The sequence below is a fragment of the Scylla paramamosain genome, chromosome 7 (genome assembly GCF_035594125.1).
Source record: "Scylla paramamosain isolate STU-SP2022 chromosome 7, ASM3559412v1, whole genome shotgun sequence".
NCBI classification, from domain to species: domain Eukaryota; kingdom Metazoa; phylum Arthropoda; class Malacostraca; order Decapoda; family Portunidae; genus Scylla; species Scylla paramamosain.
Genome location: NC_087157.1, coordinates 17220469 through 17241864, shown reverse-complemented (window position 1 = coordinate 17241864; position 21396 = coordinate 17220469). Strand labels below are relative to the sequence as shown.

The window sequence follows — 21396 nt, the reverse complement described above, 5'->3', positions numbered from 1 at the left end:
CCTGATCCTGGCATATGAATGATGTATTTACGCTGAGTGTAGTTTATCTAGGAGTCTCGCATGAGGGTCCTCGTCAGGTCCTTGTTCCAGAAATCGAGATGTATTTCACTGGTGAGCATTGGCCTATTCCTGTGTTCATGAATATCGTAAGAGAAATCCATCTGGAAATTGAGGATAAACATTGGCTCCTGCTTCCCTGCTGGTTAGCTGTGCTTGCTGAATTTATTATTTATTATTTATTATTATTACTTATCTTGATTACTTCACTGCAGAGGTTATTTTTACTAACAAAGAGAGAGAGAGAGAGAGAGAGAGAGAGAGAGAGAGAGAGAGAGAGAGAGAGAGAGAGAGAGAGAGAGAGAGAGAGAGAGAGAGAGTCTACGTATAGTCGCATTTTACAGGAGTATTTTTAATCACCGCAATATTGTTGTCGTGTAATGCTTATCGGTAAACTACATGCTTTTTAATGATATTTTTCTTGTTATAAGATAATGTAATATTCCACAGCCTGCAAAAAATAAGATTAAACAATTCGCAATTTGACTCAGTGGCACCTCCGAGGCTGCGACAATGCAACCGTGTGTCCGTCATGTCACAGAGCACACCAGCGAGTCCCGTACATTTTCAACTCCACTGACGGCTAAACAAAGCCTTAAAATGCATATGTGTATACAACATTTTCTACATAGAATTACACGTTATTTCACCTCTTTCAGTATTTGCAGAAACTCGCGTTTCGCACTGTATTTATCTCTCCCTCGATCAGAGAGAGAGAGAGAGAGAGAGAGAGAGAGAGAGAGAGAGAGAGAGAGAGAGAGAGAGAGAGAGAGAGAGAGTTGGAGGAAGGATAATGAAGGAATGGAGGAAGGAAGGAAGGAGAGTCTGGAAATCTTATTCATGGTATAAATTTGGTGCTTAAAGCTTCCTGGACGAGGCAAGATGGACTCCGAACCAAAAATGGGAAAGTAAATTTTCAAAAATATATAGAAGCCCATCGAGGCGAACAGGGAAATGAAAAATTGCAACTGAAAATATTAACATGAATCCTCCCACAAATAAATAAATAAATAAATAAGTAAGTAAATAAATAAGTAAATAAATAAATAAATGAATAAACTGAAGGAGAAAATATCAACTTGAGAAAAAAAAGACAAAATAGATTGTGTAAAATAAAGGAGATAAATGTGTATATCAATGACAACACCATTAAAAGGACAAAAAAAAAAAAAAAAAAGAGGAGAGAGGAAAAAAACGATAAAAATTCATATCTAGAGGAAAGAAATTCAAGGAAAAACAGAATAGATATGTATACAAATGGAAACAACATTACAAGGGAAAATAAATAAAGGGAAAGAAAAAAATCACGACCACGAGTAAGGTAATTGAAATAAAAGAAAATTAAAGGAAATACAGACACAAATTACGACAAATAAAGGAAAACAATAATGACAGCAAGAAAATAAAATAAAAAAATACCAACACAAAGCAAAACCTAACAACATTCATAACACAATAATAATAATAATAAAAAAGTCAATTGACGTCATTCAAATTGTGAAAGTCTCCGCCGCGCATCCAATGACAAAATGTACAAGAGAAGATCGGGACACAGGTGAAATCGCACCTCAAGACAGAGCAAAAGAAAAGAAGAAAAAAAAAAAAATAATAAATAAATAAAATAAGATACAGAAACATGACAGATTGTGGACATGAAAAAAAAAAGCATTTTAACCCTTTTACTGCTAGACAAATTTTCTTCTTTAATACCTATAACTTTTTAGACGCTATTTTTGTGCTAAGCCAAATAAGGTACTTTTATTCCGGCACCATGGAAGTGCTGGAAGAGAGGGAAAAAAACAGAAGGAAAAAGGGGTAACTCATATCCTATACCATTTCAATAAGAGTATTAATGGATATTTTCATTCATTCTTGAGTTGCAACATGGGAAGAGAAAGTTTGTTTTTTCTTTATATCACTTTTTTTTTTCATTCTAAATCAAAGTTGATTTTAATTTCAGGTTCCTTTGATATTTCGAATAACAGATGCTTTCATTTCTACGTGACTTTGAAGGGGATGAAAGACATTGATTTTCTATATCATGAACAATGTTAATTATTTTTCTGATTTATCTATTAATCCTACACCTCAGGAACAAGTCAAACAGTGTGGCAAACTTCACTTTCTCCCTGTCTGAAAGTATTCCAGAAACGTGGTGAAAAAACGGCAGGGAATTTCATGATCATTAATCGAACAAAAATCAATATATGAACGAATCAGCTGCTTCATGTCAAGGGTTTGCAAAGACGGAGAAGTGAGGATGGAACAGTACGAAGTAGTTGCCAGTACTGATGGGGATGATGATGACGGCAATAATGATAAGGATTATGCCAAAAACTATGTTAAAAAAAACATGCTAAAAAAAATTATGAACACGACAAAAATAATGAAGAAAATTACTTCTTGTGACCTCTAAACATTTACACACACACACACACACACACACACACACACACACACACACATCACATAAACCCAGTCATTATTCCATCAATCAAAAACACACACAACACAAGAGTAAGAGTAGTAAGAGTAAGAATACACTTCAACACGCCTTACACTGGACCAGCAAATAATACACACTTCATCTCACACTTCGCACATCACTGAGAGAGAGAGAGAGAGAGAGAGAGAGAGAGGAGAGAGAGAGAGAGAGAGAGAGAGAGAGAGAGAGAGAGAGAGAGAGAGAGAGAGGATGTGTCAAAGTTAATCCAAAGCTTTACGTTCTAATATCCAGACGTACGTTCACCTCCATCATTCCAATTGCCTTGTGCTTATCTTGCTCTGAGTCTCATTAGGAAAGGTTGGGATTTGATGGCGGGGGAGGTGAGTCGGTTGTCCTTTTTTTTTTCTATTTATTTATTTTTATTTATTTATTTATTTGTGTGTGTGTGTGTGTGTGTGTGTGTGTGTGTGTGTGTGTGTGTGTGTGTGTGTGTGGTGTGTGTGTGTGTGTGTGTGTGTGTGTGTGTGTGTGTGTGTGTGTGTGTGTGTGTGTGCGCAGCCTTAGGAGGGAGGGAGTGAGGGAGGGAGGGAGGGAGGGAGGGAAAGAAATAAATAAAAAAGAAAGAAAGAGAGAAAGAAAGAAAGAAGAAAGAAAGGAAGAAAGAAAGAAAACGAAAAAGAACCTGCGACAAAAAGAAAACGGGAGAGAAAGGAAGAGAAAATGAAAGAAATTATGAAATAAAAAAGTAAAGTAAAAAAATAAAACATACGTACATGTATTTCTGCAGACAGACAAACCTACACACACAGAAGCAAGATTGACAAAATCTAAATAAAAAAAAAAAAAAAAAAAAACATAGGCAAACAGAAAGACAGACAGACAAACAGACAGATAGGCAAGGAAGCGGGCAGTTACATAGACATTAAAAAGACAAAAACTAAAAAATAAAGAAAAAAGTTCAGAAAAAAATAAAGAAAACTGCAGAAAAAAATGAACACTTTACTGTGAGTCGCTCCATTGCAGGTTTTTAATACTAGACGGAAAAATAAGAAAGTTTTGATGTTAACGGCGTAATTTGGGAGATATTAGCTGTGATAGAAGGCGGGGCTACACAGAGGAGAAAGGAATGAAGTGAAGAGAAGAGAAAGGAAAAAATAGCAGAAAATTTAGAGAAGGATAATCTGACTCTTCTATTCCTCCATCTTTATTCGTTTCCTCCTTTCTTCCTTTATTATCTACTATTCTTCTTCCTCCTCATCTTCCTCTTCCTCCTCCTCCTGTTGCTATTACTAATACTATTACTAACGGTAATAGCATTCTCTTCTCCTCCTCCTCCTCCTCCTCCTCCTCCTCGCCTGCTGAGTCTGCCCGCGCGATAGTAGTGATAGGATAGGAAAGTGGGAGGAAATATTAGAGTAAAGAGTAAAAGAGAAAGTGGGTGGGAAGAGAAGTGTGAAAGAAAGTAAGAGATAAAAAGAGTGTGGGCTTGACCACACAGCTATTTTTAATATACATTGGATGGTAGCCGCTTGTTTCTCTTGTATGACTAATATTTTATTTTTTTTTTGTATTTGCTACTGGTGACATTTTACTAATTTTAGTCTTTTCTTTCCCAGGTGAAATGGTGAACAAACGAGCTGAAGGTAAGTGCTGCAGGAACAGGCGAGTACAGCAGGAACAAGTAGGTGCAACAGGAACAGAACAGATAAGTGCAATGTAAACAGGTAGTAAATAAGTTTTTTTTTTTTTTTTTTTTTGACAGAACCACAGCTATCCTATGTAAAAAATGAAAAAAAATAAAAGATGTCCGTAGACAAAAACCCAACTAAAAAGGCCCCTAACAGCTCGACTGTCAAAAAAGGTAAGAGTTTTACTATGGTATCTCATTTTTTCTTGTATTCCTCTTGCTTTCTTCTTCTAATTGCTTTTAATGTTAATATTCTCTTCTCTCTTCTTTCTCTTCTTTCTTCTTTTTCTTCTTTCTTCTTTTCTTGTTTCTTGCTTTCTTCTTTCTTCATCTTATTTCTTCGTTTTCTTCATTTGCTTTAGCTTTTGCTTTTTTTTTTTTTCTGCAGAGACACAACTACCCTAACAATAAGACTGTCCTCAGACAATACTACGGCTAAGAAGGTTCCTAGCGACAAGACTTGCCTTTTTTTTTTTCTTTTTTTTTCTTTTTTTTTTTTTTTTTTTTTTTTTTAGGTTATAGTATTCTAATCACTACTTCTTCTTTTACAGGTTAATACACAACAAAGAGTCCCCTTAGCCCAGCACCACCGGTGAGTACTATCCCAGGCAAGTTATTTACATATTTACAGTAATGTTATGGTTGTGTTGTTTATATGTTATGTTGTGATGTGTTGTTTATTTCTTAAACTTCACGTCATGGCACGGGTCAGGCGCTGCCGTGGCTCCCTGTCGCACCCGCTGGGTGGAGTCACATTTCTCAATTTCTTCCCAGTTCAAAGGATTGGATGTGGCTGTAGAACAAGTAAAGATGCCTCAGAGTGATTGGTAATTAGGGAAAGGTGTACCAATGGCAGTCAAAGGGTTAACAGGGTTTTCAGTACCATTAATGAGGAAAACATCAACAAGAATCCAACTGACTATTTGTGACCTTTGAAAACAGTCACTAATTTCATGCCTTCTTGCATTCATGTACTTCTCTCTCTCTCTCTCTCTCTCTCCTCTCTCTCTCTCTCTCTCTCTCTCTCTCTCTCTCTCTCTCTCTTTCTCTCTTTCTCTCTCTCTCTCTCTCTCTCTCTCTCTCTCTCTCTCTCTCTCTCTCTCCTAATTAAAGTGACTAGGCCAATTATTCTTCTATTCTATTCTATTCTATTCTATTCTATTCTAGAGAGAGAGAGAGAGAGAGAGAGAGAGAGAGAGAGAGAGAGAGAGAGAGAGACAGGAGGCGAGAAATTTATTACGTTCAGCAAATTTAGAAAAAAAATTACGCGCCTTAAGCCGTCCACTGTTTTCACTCCACGTCTTCTTAATTATCTGTGAAATATTACTGCCATTACCATTATTATTATTATGATGATTATTATTATTATTATTATTATTATTATTATTATTATTATTATTGTTGTTGTTTTTGTTGTTCTTGTTCTTGTTATTCTTATTCATATTCTTCATCTTCATGTTTTAGTTGTTGCTGTTGCGCTCTCTCTCTCTCTCTCTCTCTCTCCTCTCTCTCTCTCTCTCTCTCTCTCTCTCACGTAAGACCCGCGGCAATTTCCAGCGTTGGGAAGCTCTGCAATGGAGGGAGACGAGGGAGAGGGAGAGGCTGTGACGTCAAGGGAGAGTGGTGACGCAATTGTGACGTGCGTGGAGTGAGAGAGAATTGAGAGAAAGGTTGCATCTCTCTCTCTCTTCTCCTCTCTCTCTCCTCTCTCTCTCTCTCCTCTCTCTCTCTCTCTCTCTCTCTCTCTCTCTCCCTCCCTCCTGTCACATCTATCAGTATTTCAGTCCATGAATGTTTATAAACGTAAATAAACAAAAACTCTTTACGTGACTAATTGGTTTTTCTCAGACTATTATTCTTTTTTTTTCGATCAGTCTGCATTTTCTTTCATTACTTCACTCAGAGATATCAATAATTCTTCATAAGGAAATAAAAGCAATTTACTTTATTGGTTTATTTATTTTATTCATTTATTTATTTACTTTTTTTTTCCAATATTATGTATTCTCTTAGCCCGTTTATTTTGTACACACCCGAACAGCATTTCTCACAACACATTTTCTTTGACTTGAATTATTCGTGAAAACTTCCTACACAACCTCTCTTGCGTTATATTCATTTGTAAGTCCTTTCATTAATGTTCATCCAACGTCACATATTCTACGTTTCCTTTTTATGCACCTAGAGTAAGAAATTGTGTCACATTTTTATATTAACACATTCCTTTAATTCACCTGTAAGTGTGCACTCACGCTGCCATGTTAGATTATCCTTCAGTTGGTCTTGTTTTGTGAGGACTCCTGCCACATCTTATTCTTCATTACGTATTCTTTTTGTCCATCTATCAGTGCACACCCTCGTCACATCCATACTACATTTTTTTTTATCTCGCTTTATTGGTGAGAAATCTTGTCCCATTTCACGTAACATAATACATTCTTTACAGTTCATCTGTTATCGTGCACTCTCACCACATCAATGTTACATTTTCTTTTAGTTCCTTTTATTGGTGATACTCTTTCAATAATTCATTTAACATGAGGCAAGTTTTTTTTTTTTTTTTTGTCCATTCATTAGCGTGCAAACCTCACCGTATCTATATTGCATTCTCTTTTACTTCATTTTATTAAAAAGAACTCTTGGTACATTTCTGCCAACTTTTTTTTTTTTTTCTTCGTTAGTACTCAACCTTACCGCCTCACAGTATCCTTCACAATACATTTCCTTTCACTTCAGTTGCTGGCGTGGTGGCGGGCTCCTCCCCTCACACCGCAGCGGGATGCCTGGAACACAAGCACCGGCTCGTTAGCACCACACTAAACCAACCCAGAATCTGAGCCTGAAAACTGGTCTTACACTCTTCCCTCTCGCAACATTTTATTTCTTCCTCTCATTTATTCTTCCCTTCCATTCTCCCACTCTGCTCTTCTTCGCTCTTCCGTGTTCTTTTAAATCTTGACACTTGAGTTCCTCTTGTCTGCTCGAGTGAAGCGAATGAGGCTTTGCTTCGTTCAGAGTTCAAGCACTATAGGGTTGTACCATTGCCAACAAAACCTTTTTCGCCGTGCTTTTATCAAGAGATCTCAAATTTTCCGTGGTATTATTCATTTCAGCTTAGACTCCAGCACACTTGAACACTGTATGGTTTGAGTACTAGACAAATGTTTGTATCTATCTAGTTACTTGCGTCTATAGTTTTTAATCAGCAGGAAGCAGAAAGCGAAGGTGGATGAGTGAAAAGTGAGAAAAGATATCTTTCCTTTGATCACAACGACTTGATATGTTTTCTTCCCCAAATCGTCTTCAGTTACACAAGACCTCTAACCAAACCCTACAAACACTGACCAAACATACAGCCAATAAAAAAAAAAAAAAAAAAAAAAAAAAAAACAGAAAAGCAGCGTTTCAGCACGTCCTGAGAGCAAGACAGATCCTGGAGGGCTGGACTCGACTGGACTCAGCTCTCTGGACGTCTCTTACTCCTCAACAAAGCGAGGCGAGGCGAGGCGACCGGCGGGGCTCATATACCCGAACCCGCCATTCAGTGGAAAGCCTCCTGATTCGCTCTGACCACCGCACGCACTTGCACCGGCCAAGACAAAACAATAAAAGGAAGCAAAAGAAGTCGATGCTGCTGCTAAACTCAGGATGAAACTGACCGCACAGGTATATCTTCTTCTTTACTTCCCACGACCTGCACACACTTCTAAAAGTCAAGGCAAGGGAAGCTGAACTGAAGCGAAAGGATGAAAATAAGTAAAGGGAGAAGAGTGTATGTTATTATTTTTTTTTTCCGAGATGCACTTTTCGTTATTATTTTCTTCCTTAGGCATGTGCGTTCATTTCTATATATATTTATAAGAGGTGGAGGTGGAGTAAAACAAACATGCAAATAAATAAAAGAGAAAGATGTTATTTTCATTCTAGGATGCACTTTTGTTATGTATATTCTTTTCATTAGACACAATATGCACTTGTTTTTTTTTAGATATATTTCGAAACAGAATAGGAGTGAAGCGAAACATTTAAATGAGACAAGGGAGAACGATATGTTTCTCTTTATATTTTCTAACCCAGACACGTGCATGTATTTTTAGATACCCGTACCTACATTTCAAGAGGAATAGAAAATTGAGTTGAGAAAAAGATGGAAGAGAGAAAGAACAAAAATATATTGATGTTATCAGTGAAGGAGAAAGGTGTATGTTATTATTTTCCTCCTTAGACTTGATACTTTTTAGATACAAACATTTAAAAAAAGAATAAATAATAGTGATATATTTTTATTTTTAAATTCTTACATTTTAAGAAGGAATAGAAGGTTGAGTGAAGTAAAAAGAGAGAACGATGGAGGTCATTATTTTACTCCTTATCCACATGCATTTATTTTAGTTACACTTGATATAATAATAGAAGATGGAGTGAAGTAAAACGATAAAAATAAATAAAAGGGAAAGAGAAAAGTTATATATGTTTTCATTCCTACTTGTGACGCATACGTGTGTGTGTGTGTGTGTGTGTGTGTGTGTGGTGTGTGTGTGACTAGGTATATAGATAGATAAAATTCCAACTGACATTTCAAGAATGAACAGAAAGTCAAGTAGAACAACAAACTGCAAATAAGTAAAGGAAGATAGAGACATTGGTATACACTTTTGAAAGACCTAACAAATTATTTTACTTCCTGTGACAACGATATATTTCAGAAAGAAAAATAACGCACGGTAAAAAGCGACGAAGTGAAAGTAAGCGCACGGTAAAAGGCGACGTAGTGAAAGTAAGCAAAGTGAGAAAGAGATGCAGTGATTATATTAAAGTGAGTAGCATAAATATTTCTTTGTAAGACTTCCTTGCACATTGTATTACTTTCTCTGACTTCAATACATTTCAAAAAGGAAGAGAAGGTGAAGTGAACAGAAAAAAATGAAAACGAGATTCCCTGCCATTATTATTTCTTCTCCTGAGACTTACAGATGCCTATTTTACTTCATATGACTTTTGCATTTTCAAAATGGATAAAATGGAGAAACTCTTATTATTGTAATTGTTCCTCATTATTCTCATACAAGATATGTAGCAAAGAAATTAAGATAATTGAAGAAGATTATGCTATACTAAAGATAACAGCAACGATTCCTAATTCCTTCTTCCAACCACAGACATCTATCCAACCTCCCATAAACTGCAAACAATAGAAAAGAAATACAAGATGAGGTGTGACAAAAAACGGAAAATAAAGAAGGGAAGGAATTTTGCTAAAGTTTACAGTATTCATGATGGCTTTTCCCGATGACTGAGACTGATTTCACTACATTTCCCACAAGCTACATAAAATATAAAGTAAATCAAAATCAAGAACAAGTAATACGAGATAAAATAAAGCACGGAACTGAAAATATTGAAGATTACAGCCACAATCTACTATGTATTCTTCTCTCCCAGAGTTAAGTCTACTTTCTTTAATCCCTGTGACTTATACACATTTCAGAGAGGACTGAGAGGCGAAGTGAAGCAAAGGAATGGACATACGCAAGAGAAGAAAGAAGATACTGTTGCACTGAAGATGCTAACAAAGATTTATCATTATTTTCCTTACGATCCAGACATTGCAAACATTCTAAAATATATCACAAAGTGAATTGAAGCCAAGAATTCAAACCAAGGAAATAGAGAAACGACAAATTACTAAACTGGAAATAGCAGGCACACTCTACCATTATATTTTCCCAAGACTAAAACCATTTATTTCCACTCCTATTATCAATAAATATTTCACAAACGAATGGAAGGTGAAATGAAGTAAGGTCATGAAGATAGTCAAGAGAAAATGATACTGTAAACTGGAGATACTAACCAAGATTTACTGTTATTCCACCCCACAACCCAGACACTTATTGTGCTTCCTACGAAATGCAAGTGTTATAAAAGGAAACAGAAGGTCACATGATGCAAAGAATTCAAACCAACAAAGTAAATAAAGAACATTATTAAACTGGATGCTATTTCCCAAAGACTACGTCCATTCAATTCCTGTTACTGACATTCATTGGAAAAAGGAAGAAAATGCGGAATGGCGGGAAGTAATAAAAATAAGTAGATGATATTATTAAATGTATTATGACAATTCTATCATTATTATTCTCACTGGACAGACATTTATATTACAGCAGCATAATAGTGTGTGTGTGTGTGTGTGTGTGTGTGTGTGTGTGTGTGTGTGTGTGTGTATGGAAGCCATCTCCCATGCATACAAATTCAATTTTAATTTTCTTGACCTTATTTACTTTATGTATTATGGGAAGAGGGGTGAAAGCTATGGTCCACTACTACTGCTGCTACTGTTACTACTACTATTACTACTACTACTACTACTACTTCTACTACTACTACAATCATTACCACCACTGCCATTCCTACTGCTACAACTGTTGCTACTACTACTACTACTTTTTCTCTCTCTCTCTCTCTCTCTCTCTCTCTCTCTCTCTCTCTCTCTCTCTCTCTCTCTCTCTCTCTCTCTCTCTCTCTCTCTCTCTCGACAAAATCTAGCACGATTTTGAAATACTTTAAAACCAAAAGTGCTAACAAGTAAATTAAAAATAAAACAATAAAACAATCGAATCTGAAAAAAAAAAACAGTAAAAGACTGAGAAAAAACATAAGAGGAACAAAAATATAAAAAAGTAAGATTTTTTAAAGATAAACGATTAAAAAAATGTGAGAGAGAGAGAGAGAGAGAGAGAGAGAGAGAGAGAGAGAGAGAGAGAGAGAGAGAGAGAGAGAGAGAGAGAGAGAGAGAGAGAGTCGTAATGAGAATCACACACCCAGTATTCAAGAAACAAAAGATAAGGTAAAATGCAAAGGAAGAAGCGCAAGAGGTGTAACTGAAAACAAAGGAGCAAGGAGGACAGGTGGGACAGGTGGGACAGCAAGGGAGAAAACGACAACACTCTGAGAACAGCAGGTTGTGCGTGACTCATACACTGAAGCACAGGACGACGCGGAAGCAATCGAGGCGCAGAGGAGACACACGGAGATGTAATTGAGCCGAGAAAGAAAGAAAGAAAGAAGGGAAGAAAGAATACATGGGGAATCATTTTGACAGACACGGAAAAAGGATATGAGAGAGAGAGAGAGAGAGAGAGAGAGAGAGAGAGAGAGAGAGAGAGAGAGAGAGAGAGAGAGAGAGAGAGAGAGAGAGAGAGAGAGAGAGAGAGAGTTAGAAACAAAACCTTAACTCTGAAATAATGTAGACAACTGAAAAATAAACAAAAAATATCGCACAATTTGAAACTGACAAAAAAAAAAAAAAAAATTCAGGTAAGGAAACTTCAATCCAGTAAGGATGAAGAAGGGAGGAATTTTCTGGCCGAGGAAAAAAAAAATGCAAGAATGAAAGGAGAGTTACTTTGGTACTGATGAGAGAGAGATGGAAGAAAAATTGAAGAGAAAGCAACCAATAAACAAAGAAAAATCTAACCTAGCATAATGAACTACGAAAGAGAAACGTATAGTCACAGAGAGAGAGAGAGAGAGAGAGAGAGAGAGAGAGAGAGAGAGAGAGAGAGAGAGAGAGAGAGAGAGAGAGAGAGAGAGAGAGAGAGAGAGAGAACTAGAGTAGATATTCCGAAACCTGAGAATGAGAGGTAGGCACAATTTGCCTGACAGATGCTCGTGTATTTGGAGAGAGGGAGTGAAGCACATCCCTACAAACTGAGCAGCAGCAATCACCCCGCCCCATTCAAGCACAAGTGTAAGGAAAGAATGAGCGAATACACAGTGACACCAAGACTGTGAAGGTGGGGAGATCCACACTACACTTGGTGTAGTAAAGTCAGTGTTCAGAGATGATAGGCCAGGTTCTCCAGAGAGCTTCTCTTGTTAATAATGTAGGAAGGTAGTTAATCTGCCACTACAACCATGAAAACACCCTTAAAGACCCGTGGCACTTCAGGACGTTTGGCAAGGGTGTTTACGAATATGGTCTTAAAGCTGGTGCACAGTTCTGATATAAGAGCATGAGAGCATAAGAAAATAAAGGAAGTTGTAAGGAACTGTGTACAAATAGTATCGTGCAGCAAAGTCCATAGTCATTAGATTTCTTTAAGATGTCAGATGAATTCCTGGATGAATATTGCAGGTGGTAAGCTTTATTAAGTGCTCAAGAGCTGTCTTGTGTGGACTGACTGACCTTTTGCAGGCTCCTTACTTTATGTTACGTTGTTAAACCTTTCAAGGGACCTTTTCTCTGCCAACTTGTTTTTCTCCTTATTATGCAATGATAATATGAACTCATTGATTTCTTATGTTTTCAAGATGCACGAAAAGAATATAAGAAATTTAAAATGTTATTTTTCACCGATATGTAACAGAAATTCCATTATGTTAAAATATTTTCTATTTTTGGCAAGAAGCAACGAGGCAAACTTTTAATGAAAATAGACATCTGTGTTTTTGTTCTCCCGTACAAACAACAAATTTAGCGTTCCGGGGTAGAAGCAGAGCAGAGTGCGTCCCTTAACCTTTCTTTGTGCATTGCCTTCCCGTGAAGTATTTGACTGACGTGCCAGGAGGCAGTGGTGGAGTGCGAGGTTATCCACATCGGAGGTATTGATGAAATTAGTCGCAATTAACACACAGCTGCCTGGAACAAAGGCATTGGTAGGAAAACTGTTGAAACAAATAAGACAAAACTAAAGTATCTGCGTAGTCTGACAAATTATATCAATTTTATTTTTCTGAGACAAGAACGAAATGAAAAGCGAACTCAGGAGCTCCGCGAGTGTTGATAAGTAACGAAAATCAAGGCGAATAGAAATAAAGTAAAGAAAAAGTGGAAAAGCCTCAATAGTACAAAGAGAAAACACGTCAGTAATGTGTTACGTAAGGCTTTCAAATATACGATAATGAGAACCTTTTTAATACGAGGCGGAAAACTCGTCACAGCACATCCACGGAGACGAGGTTATTGAGGTTAAGCAGAGGAGCCTCGAGGAGAGATTAAAGAGGTTAATGACAGGATGAGCAACTCCCTGGATGAGAGGACATCATTACACAACCGTGAAGGGAAGCGCGCCAAGACATCCAACAATATATTACTTTTTCTAGCATATTTCTATGTAAGTGTGGAAGAAGGACAAAAAAAGGTTATGATTCCTATAGGGTAAAAAATAAAAAGTATCCAAAATTTGAAAAGTGTTTTAATTGTATTCTTGATAATCGCCAGTTCCCTTGAGATCTTCATAATAGAACAACCAGTAACCATCACTGTGTTAGAAATATTGCTGAATCACAGGACTGACCGTGACTTCTGTTACTAGATGCAATTACTTTTCTAACTGAAGGAGGAGAGAGAGAGAGAGAGAGAGAGAGAGAGAGAGAGAGAGAGAGAGAGAGAGAGAGAGAGAGAGAGAGAGAGAGAGAGAGAGAGAGAGAATGTGTGTAAAGGAAGTGGCGGAAGATAGAGAAGTTTGGGATAGTTAAGGATGGTTAAGGATGGTGACAAATGCTGACCGGCAGGTGACAATTGGAAGACGTAGCTCGGAGGGAGAGGAGAAGCCATTAGCAGAGGTACACAGTGATCCGTTACTGGAGGGGAAGGTGAACTGATCCGCTGTCGCCCAAAGGAAACAAACCATTGGCAAGAAATCCAGCGTTCCCTCTCTTGCCATCTGCTCCTGTGCTGGCCAGACGTCACCTGGGACACAACCCTGACGCAATGTGCTGTTTCAGAGACCTTACAGAAATGCACACAGGAGAAATCATATTTGAAGACAATAAAAGCATACAGCATAACGGCTATCCCAGGGACCCTATAAAAATACACAGCAGAACTTCCTTTTTTCCAGGCTTTACAAAAACGTACAGAGCAGAATAATTATTAGGAAAAGACTATAAAACTGCACACACCAGAACTCATTATTTCAGAGGCACTACATAAACAACGAAGTATAACTATTTGGAAAGATCCCTGTAACCCTACTACGTATTTGGAAATTATACTATGAACCTAAGAGCTTAAGAAGCCAAAACAACAGTCAACAGGTCACAATTCCAAACTACGCCTCAGTCTCCAAGTCTTCCCACACAAGCATAACCTGAGTTCAGACACGTGTAGCCAGTCCACGCCAGGGATTACAGCACCAGCCATCACCTGCAGCCATTCACGTCCGCCTCAGTCCAGACGCGCCGGGGCAAGAGGTGCTCAGTTGGCCTTTCAAGACAGTAATACCACTAACGATGCATAACACCCACACCACAGCGGCCCCACTCCACGTGCCTCTGATCTATCCCTCAATTGGCTTTACACACAACTCCGCTCACCGCTACCCGCTACTGATGCAGTCAATCCCTTCACTGCTCCATAAGACAGACCCGTTCATAACCGCCCTTCTTCACGCTGCCGGTGTCTATCAACCCCTGTGTAGAGGAGAGGGGGCAAGGCAGAGGTAATAGAGGTAAGAGTAACAAGTAACACAGGCCCCATAGCAGATACAACCTTCGTAGAGCGCTGGAGAGAGGCAGTGAGGAGGATAACGAGGCCTAATACACACTTGAAAGGAACCTGAGAGAGGGAGACAGTACGTGTGTGGATCACAGGGCACACCAGCCGGTACAGGGGGCCAGAGACGCGTGCTGTGGGGACTGACTCCTGGCGGCCTGACAAACTCACTGGTGCTAATTAAGTGAAGGGTGACCATGTTAGGAAGTTACATTACTGTTAGTTTTTATAATAATCTTTTGCTGCTACTAGTGTTGTTGCTGCTGCTGCAGTTTTTATCATTATTATTATTATTATTATTATTATTATTATTATTATTATTATTATTATTATTATTACACCACCATCCCCACTACTAACACACATTATAATAACAAGCCTAACACTACCATAATCACCACTACAACCATCAATACCACAACATAACAACAAACCCTTAACACACTCATTAACACCACCATCAACACTAACAACACCAACACAATCATAATTCTAACACCACGGCCACTCTTCCTACACGCATCCAATCATGATGCTGGGAGACACAAATATCACTCTATGTTTCCCTTCCCTGTCACATTTCCTTACCCTTCCCTGGCAATGTTTTCCTTTCTCTATCACACTCCCTCACTCCCTTCCCCTCCCCCCGCATAGCCACCTCCCCAAAAGGTTGTGCGGACCATTAATTTGTTTAATCTTGTGGCAATGTCGCACACAGGAGTTTCTTGTTTTCTCCTCCCACCGACCAAGTCTCCCGGGAACTGCTATTGTAAGGCATGGAATCCTCCTTTATCCCGCTTTTTTTTTATGTACGTTTCAGATTTATTCTTGTCTGGTGAAGTCCGGCGATTACTACACATTACGTACACTACACGTCTGTCTCTTACGTTTCCTCAGTGTAGGCGAAGATAAACTACATTGATAACCCCAAACCTTGTAACAAAGTCCGTATTATCTCTTAGATTGTGTGTGTGTGTGTGTGTGTGTGTGTGTGTGTGTTTCTTTCACGATTTTTCTTTCCTTTCCCTTCTATGGTGGTAATTCCCAAGATCTTACGTTATTTTTATCTTCTGTTTTTCTTGCACGTATTTATTTATTTATTATTTTCTGTCCTTCCACGATGATTTCCAGAGTGGCGAGTCTAAGCAATGTGAAGGGAAAACAAAACAACCCTCACGTAATTCTCCGTGTCTCATCTCTTTCTTGCATTTGTGCGTCTTTCTCACAACAGTAACTTGTGCATTATGTGTAAGGTATATTAATTTTCGTCTCTGTGATGGAAATAACATAAGCCTGCCACAAAATTCTGCTTCTCATCTCTTTCTTACACTTCTATCTTTTTTTTCAGTATCGCTTCAATAAAGGTTCTCTGTGTGGTAAATCTGAGCTCTATTGCTTTTCTGTGCTGGTCACGTCACGAGCTGAAATAACTCAAATGCCATGTTAACTATCCAGGTTGCTTCTCTTTCCCACACTTCTAGCTTTGTCAGTCTCCTTCACAATGGTTCTGTGTGGTAAATCCACAACAATGTTATTTCTCTGTCGTGAAAAGAAAAACAAATGTTAGGTAACTTTCCGTGTCATCTTTCTCTCATGCTAGCTTTTATATTTTTCTATTTTATTTATTTATTCATTATTGACCACTCATTACTACCACAATAACTCACACTCACTACTCCATGCATGACCTCAGCGTACCTGATTATTCTACCTTATAATTAGCAGCCTCTAGAAATAAACCACTACTACATTTATCCCAGTCGTGGTGGAGTCACAGGCGCGCGTGTCGCTGATCCCCGGTCGCATGATCACCGTTTTTATTTCACGAATAATATGTAAAAGTTATTATTATTATTTTTTTTTTATGTAGGAAGAACACTGGCCAAGGGCAACAAAAATCCAATAGAAAAAATGCCCACTGAAATGCCAGTCCCACAAAAGGGTCAAAGCAGTAGTCAAAAATTGATGAATAAGTGTCTTGAAACCTCCCTCTTGAAGGAATTCAAGTCATAGGAAGGTGGAAATACAGAAGCAGGCAGGGAGTTCCAGAGTTTACCAGAGAAAGGGATGAATGATTGAGAATACTGGTTAACTCTTGCGTTAGAGAGGTGGACAGAATAGGGGTGAGAGAAAGAAGAAAGTCTTGTGCAGCGAGGCCGCGGGAGGAGGGGAGGCATGCAGTTAGCGAGATCAGAAGAGCAGTTAGCATGAAAATAGCGGTAGAAGACGGCTAGAGATGCAACATTGCGGCGGTGAGAGAGAGGCTGAAGACAATCAGTTAGAGGAAAGGAGTTGATGAGACGAAAAGCTCTTGATTCCACCCTGTCTACAAGAGCAGTATGAATGGAACCCTCCCAGACATGTGAAGCATACTCCATACATGGACGGATAAGGCCCTTGTACAGAGTTAGCAGCTGGGGGGGTGAGAAAAACTGGCGGAGACGTCTCAGAACACCTAACTTCATAGAAGCTGTTTTAGCTAGAGATGAGATGTGAAGTTTCCAGTTCAGATTATAAGTAAAGGACAGACCAAGGATGTTCAGTGTAGAAGAGGTGGACAGTTGAGTGTCATTGAAGAAGAGTGGATAATTGTCTGGAAGGTTGTGTCGAGTTAATTGATGGAAGAATTGAGTTTTTGAGGCATTGAACAATACGAAGTTTGCTCTGCCCCAATCAGAAATTTTAGAAAGATCAGAAGTCAAGCGTTTTGTGGCTTCCCTGCGTGAAATGTTTTATTTGCAAAATATCAGTTTCGATCCGATTTAATTATTCACGAGAATATTATTTGGTCTCACTTTAAATACTTCCATAGCAAAATAGCCTCCTTGTAAAACAGAATTAATGAACATATTTATATTTGGCAGCGATACCGAAAACATTATTTCTGCCTAAATTTTTCAGCCATGGCGTCTGGCGCTCTACGTATGTCCGGCTGCCTATCTGACTGACTGACTAACAGACTGACTGGGTGAGTGACAGACTAACTGATGAACTAACTGACGGACTTGCTGACTGCCATTAGTACAAAAATAAAAAAAAATGAAAACCTTCTTCCCTTTCTCACTAAATAAAGAAATTAGTAAAGCCTGTTAAACTATTAGTAATCATGGAAACACTCTTGTAAACCCCGATAACTGCCACTGGACACCTTTAGGATCGCAGAAACGAGAAACCGAAAGTGTGACGCTCTGACATTTATTTTTCCGTCCCACGTCTTTCTCATGCTGCTTTTATTACTTTAATGACTCACCTTTATAGCTTATGGGCTTATATTCTTATTAATATCGTGTGTGTGTGTGTGTGTGTGTGTGGGTCGATGGGTGGGTGTGGATGTGGAGTCAGTCAGTCAATCAGTCAGTCTCTCTCTCTCTCTCTCTCTCTCTCTCTCTCTCTCTCTCTCTCTCTCTCTCTCTCTCTCTCTCTCTCTCTCTCTCTCTCTCTCATGCAAATAAATAAATAATCCTCATCCAACACCCACTTATTTTCACGCTTCCCCCTGCACACACACACACACACACACACACACACACACACACACACACACACAACTTTCCTCGTTAGCTCTAGGATACAATCTTCAGGCCACTGTCGCCTCCACCTCGTGTGTTTAATGGACACAATGGGTAGCATATTTCAGTGATTTTCTCCTTGAATTATAAAGAAAGTGTTGGAAGCCCTGGTATTGATTCCCTGCCGCCGAGGGACCGCTGCTGACTCCTCCGCCGCAGCCACCGTGACGTGACAACCCCTCGCCGCCCCGCACCTCAGCAGCCCTGCGTCACAATTCGCCTGTCAGCGAGGTCTCTATTCTTAAACGCTCTGCTCTCTCATTAGGACTGTTTAGAAATATGGTTCCGATGTGATTCTGTGATTTTTCATTTATTTATTTATTTTTTTATGTTTTTATTTGTGTTGAAATTTTGATCTTCCGGCGTACTTTTCATCCTTCACTTCAAATAAAATCAAAAGCACAGCACGTCGAGATCATTAACTGAAGCAACGAACACGCTGCTTATGACACACCAGCCACACGCATTTCTCTCCAAAAGCAATCTTTAAATTCGTTTTTTAATCATAGCGACTCTTCTTTATCTCTTAGTAGAAAACGCAGGCCGGCAGGTGTGCCTTTGTAGTGTCTTGGGTTACTGCCGCCTGCCTCGGACCCGCCAGCTGCGACTTAAGGGACAGATCGAAGCAGAGTCTAAGTGGAGGCCGCCTCTCCCCCTTGCTAAGCCACAGGGCAGGACGGGGAACACGCGGACCCTCTTGTTTCATTATTTACGCCGCACAAGACATGCCAGGGGTTGGGAAAATGTTTTAAATATAAGAGTATTGTGTGTCTTGTGAATCTCCAAAACTCCGCCCACTGACATGCTGGATAGTAGAAGTGGTGGTAGTGGTGGTGGTGGAGCTAAGAACTATACTGGTGCTGTGTAGGTTATGTACTGAAAGTACACTGCTACTATTGCTGCTGCTGCGATTATCACTACTTCTAATATTAATATCACAACAACAACAACTACTACTACTACTACTGCTATTACCATCATTATAAACCAGAATCCAAACTACCTTCGTGTTTACATATAAAAACAACAAAACGAAAATTTCCAGACACCACGACCAGTTCTAGGTGTGTCATGGTATTCCTTCACTGAACTAATTCAAGTCACAGGAATATCAATAAAAATAATGGAGATTCTTCTGGTGTTGACAAGAGATTAAAGAGAGAAGATGTGGCTTAAATAAGAAGTAATGGAGATTCTTGTGGTGTTGACAAGAGATTAAAGAGAGGAAATATGGCTTAAATAAGAAGTAATGGAGATCCTTGTGGTGTTGACAATTACAAGAGATTAAAGAGAGAAAATGTGGCTTTACTCCTGCATTAGTGGACTGGACTGAAAAATGGTGAGAGTAAGAACAAAGTCCCTGGCAGCGTGGTCATAATTTTCAGCGGCAGGAGAAAAATAAATGCTGGAAATGCGTATAAGAAGAAAAACACACCATGTACATTCTCTCTCTCTCTCTCTCTCTCTCTCTCTCTCTCTCTCTCTCTCTCTCTCTCTGTATAATAACTAAAAAAAAAAGTGCAATTCTCGGCTGGTTTTGGCCGGGAATGTGAAGCCGGGAGCGAAGTGCAGCCGGGGTTCTGGATCTTGTGTCTTTTCAATGTTTCTTCCGTACCTTTATAAGACTTTTCTGTGGCTTCAGTGTACCGTAGGTGTGTGTGCTGGTGAGGATATCTATGGTTTTCATTTGATATTATACTGTTCAGTTTGTTTAGTTTAAGTTGTTTAGTTTAAGCATGGTACTTCACCTTAACGATACGTGTAAAAAATATAATTTCCTGGTCTTTATTTATTCATGAAAAGACCGCTCCCCCCATTTCCATGACATCTGGTCTTCTGTAGCAAACAATGTGACCTTCCTTTAATACTAAGAATTGTTCCGAGTTGTTACCTCACTCGCACAACCAACGCTATCATAACGGTGCAATAATACTTCCTATCACAGCCGCAGCCACCCACCAACACAACACTATAAAGGTGAACAAGAATCATGTACTTACCTCTCATAGCGGCGGCGGCGGTGTGTTGAGGGAGCACTTCCACAGTATACGGGGGAAAATGGAGATATTTCTTTCCTATCACTATTAACGAGAACAAGAATCATGTACTTAATCTCAGTAGCGGTGGTGGCGGTGATGATGGCGGCGGCTGCGTTAGTATAACTCAAGCACCGAATTATTGTCACGCCTATAGTTTTTTCTAACGATCAATAATCATTCGCTATAGTCTCATCACTACAACACGCTTAGTGATCCGACTGTATGCGCTGCACCAATACACAGTCTTGATAACACAACATTGCAGTGTTCAGCACAAGAGACTTCCTGGCCACGGTCACAGTTACCATGGCGCCGCTCCGTCACGTGTGTTGAGAGCACTCGCCAGCCTCCTCCACGATATGTGTCTCGTTAAAAGAGACTGCATAACCGCTACAGTCCTGCACCACATAGTTCACTCCCGAGACTCAGCATCTACTCAGTCCTGGCTGATCATCCACCCTCCCAAACACCTGCGTTATCTGGAATTCCGCGGCCAGGACAAAACTCACCTCTTGCGGCAGATCTGTCCGCGAGACCAGAGGCGTAGCTACTGCGTCACGGCGTCTTTTCGTCTCAACTCATGTACTTGGCGCTGGCTTGCTCTGTAAATACATAGAAGCAACGGCGTTATATCTGTCCAAGAAATTGTATTCACACGAATGTATCATATTTTTATATACTAACATAGTTTTTTTTTTCATATGGAAATAAGAGTTAGGCTGTAAATAAAGGAGATGTGGACGCTGATAGAGATGAGCATGAACAGTGAGTGACGCAGTGAAGCAGCTCGAGCGTTTCACTCGTCATTACCAGGCTGTGAGTAGTTAACATGACTTACAAAACAAAGATGAGGTGACACAGGAACATTGATGTTTACAGTGAGACAGAGTGAGATGGAGGGAAGAAATTGCGGTAGAAGTGCAAAGGACGGGAGTCACAGAGGAAGATGCAAGGGACAGAAACAACTAGAGGAGACTCGTACATGGAGCCAACCCCTCACTACAGGAAACGGCGGTGGGAGACCAATATTGTTATCTGATGCGCAAGACTCATCAGTATAAAGAAATAATAAACTGCAGAATACCTGTAGATTCATA

General features: G+C 39.2%; 1 long non-coding RNA gene across 3 annotated transcripts in view; it reads right to left on the bottom strand.

The window, feature by feature from the left end:
- Positions 1–6153: 6153 nt before the first annotated feature.
- Positions 6154–21396, bottom strand: part of LOC135102136 (uncharacterized) — a 78490-nt gene continuing 63247 nt past the window's right edge. Inside the window, exons 6-7 of one of the 3 annotated variants that reach the window (XR_010269537.1) lie at positions 20261–20901; positions 6154–6973 (exon numbers count right to left, since the gene is read on the bottom strand). This is a non-coding gene — a long non-coding RNA (uncharacterized LOC135102136). The remainder of the gene's footprint in view (positions 6974–20260; positions 20902–21396) is intronic. The other 2 variants (XR_010269538.1, XR_010269536.1) reach the window with 2 other exon arrangements.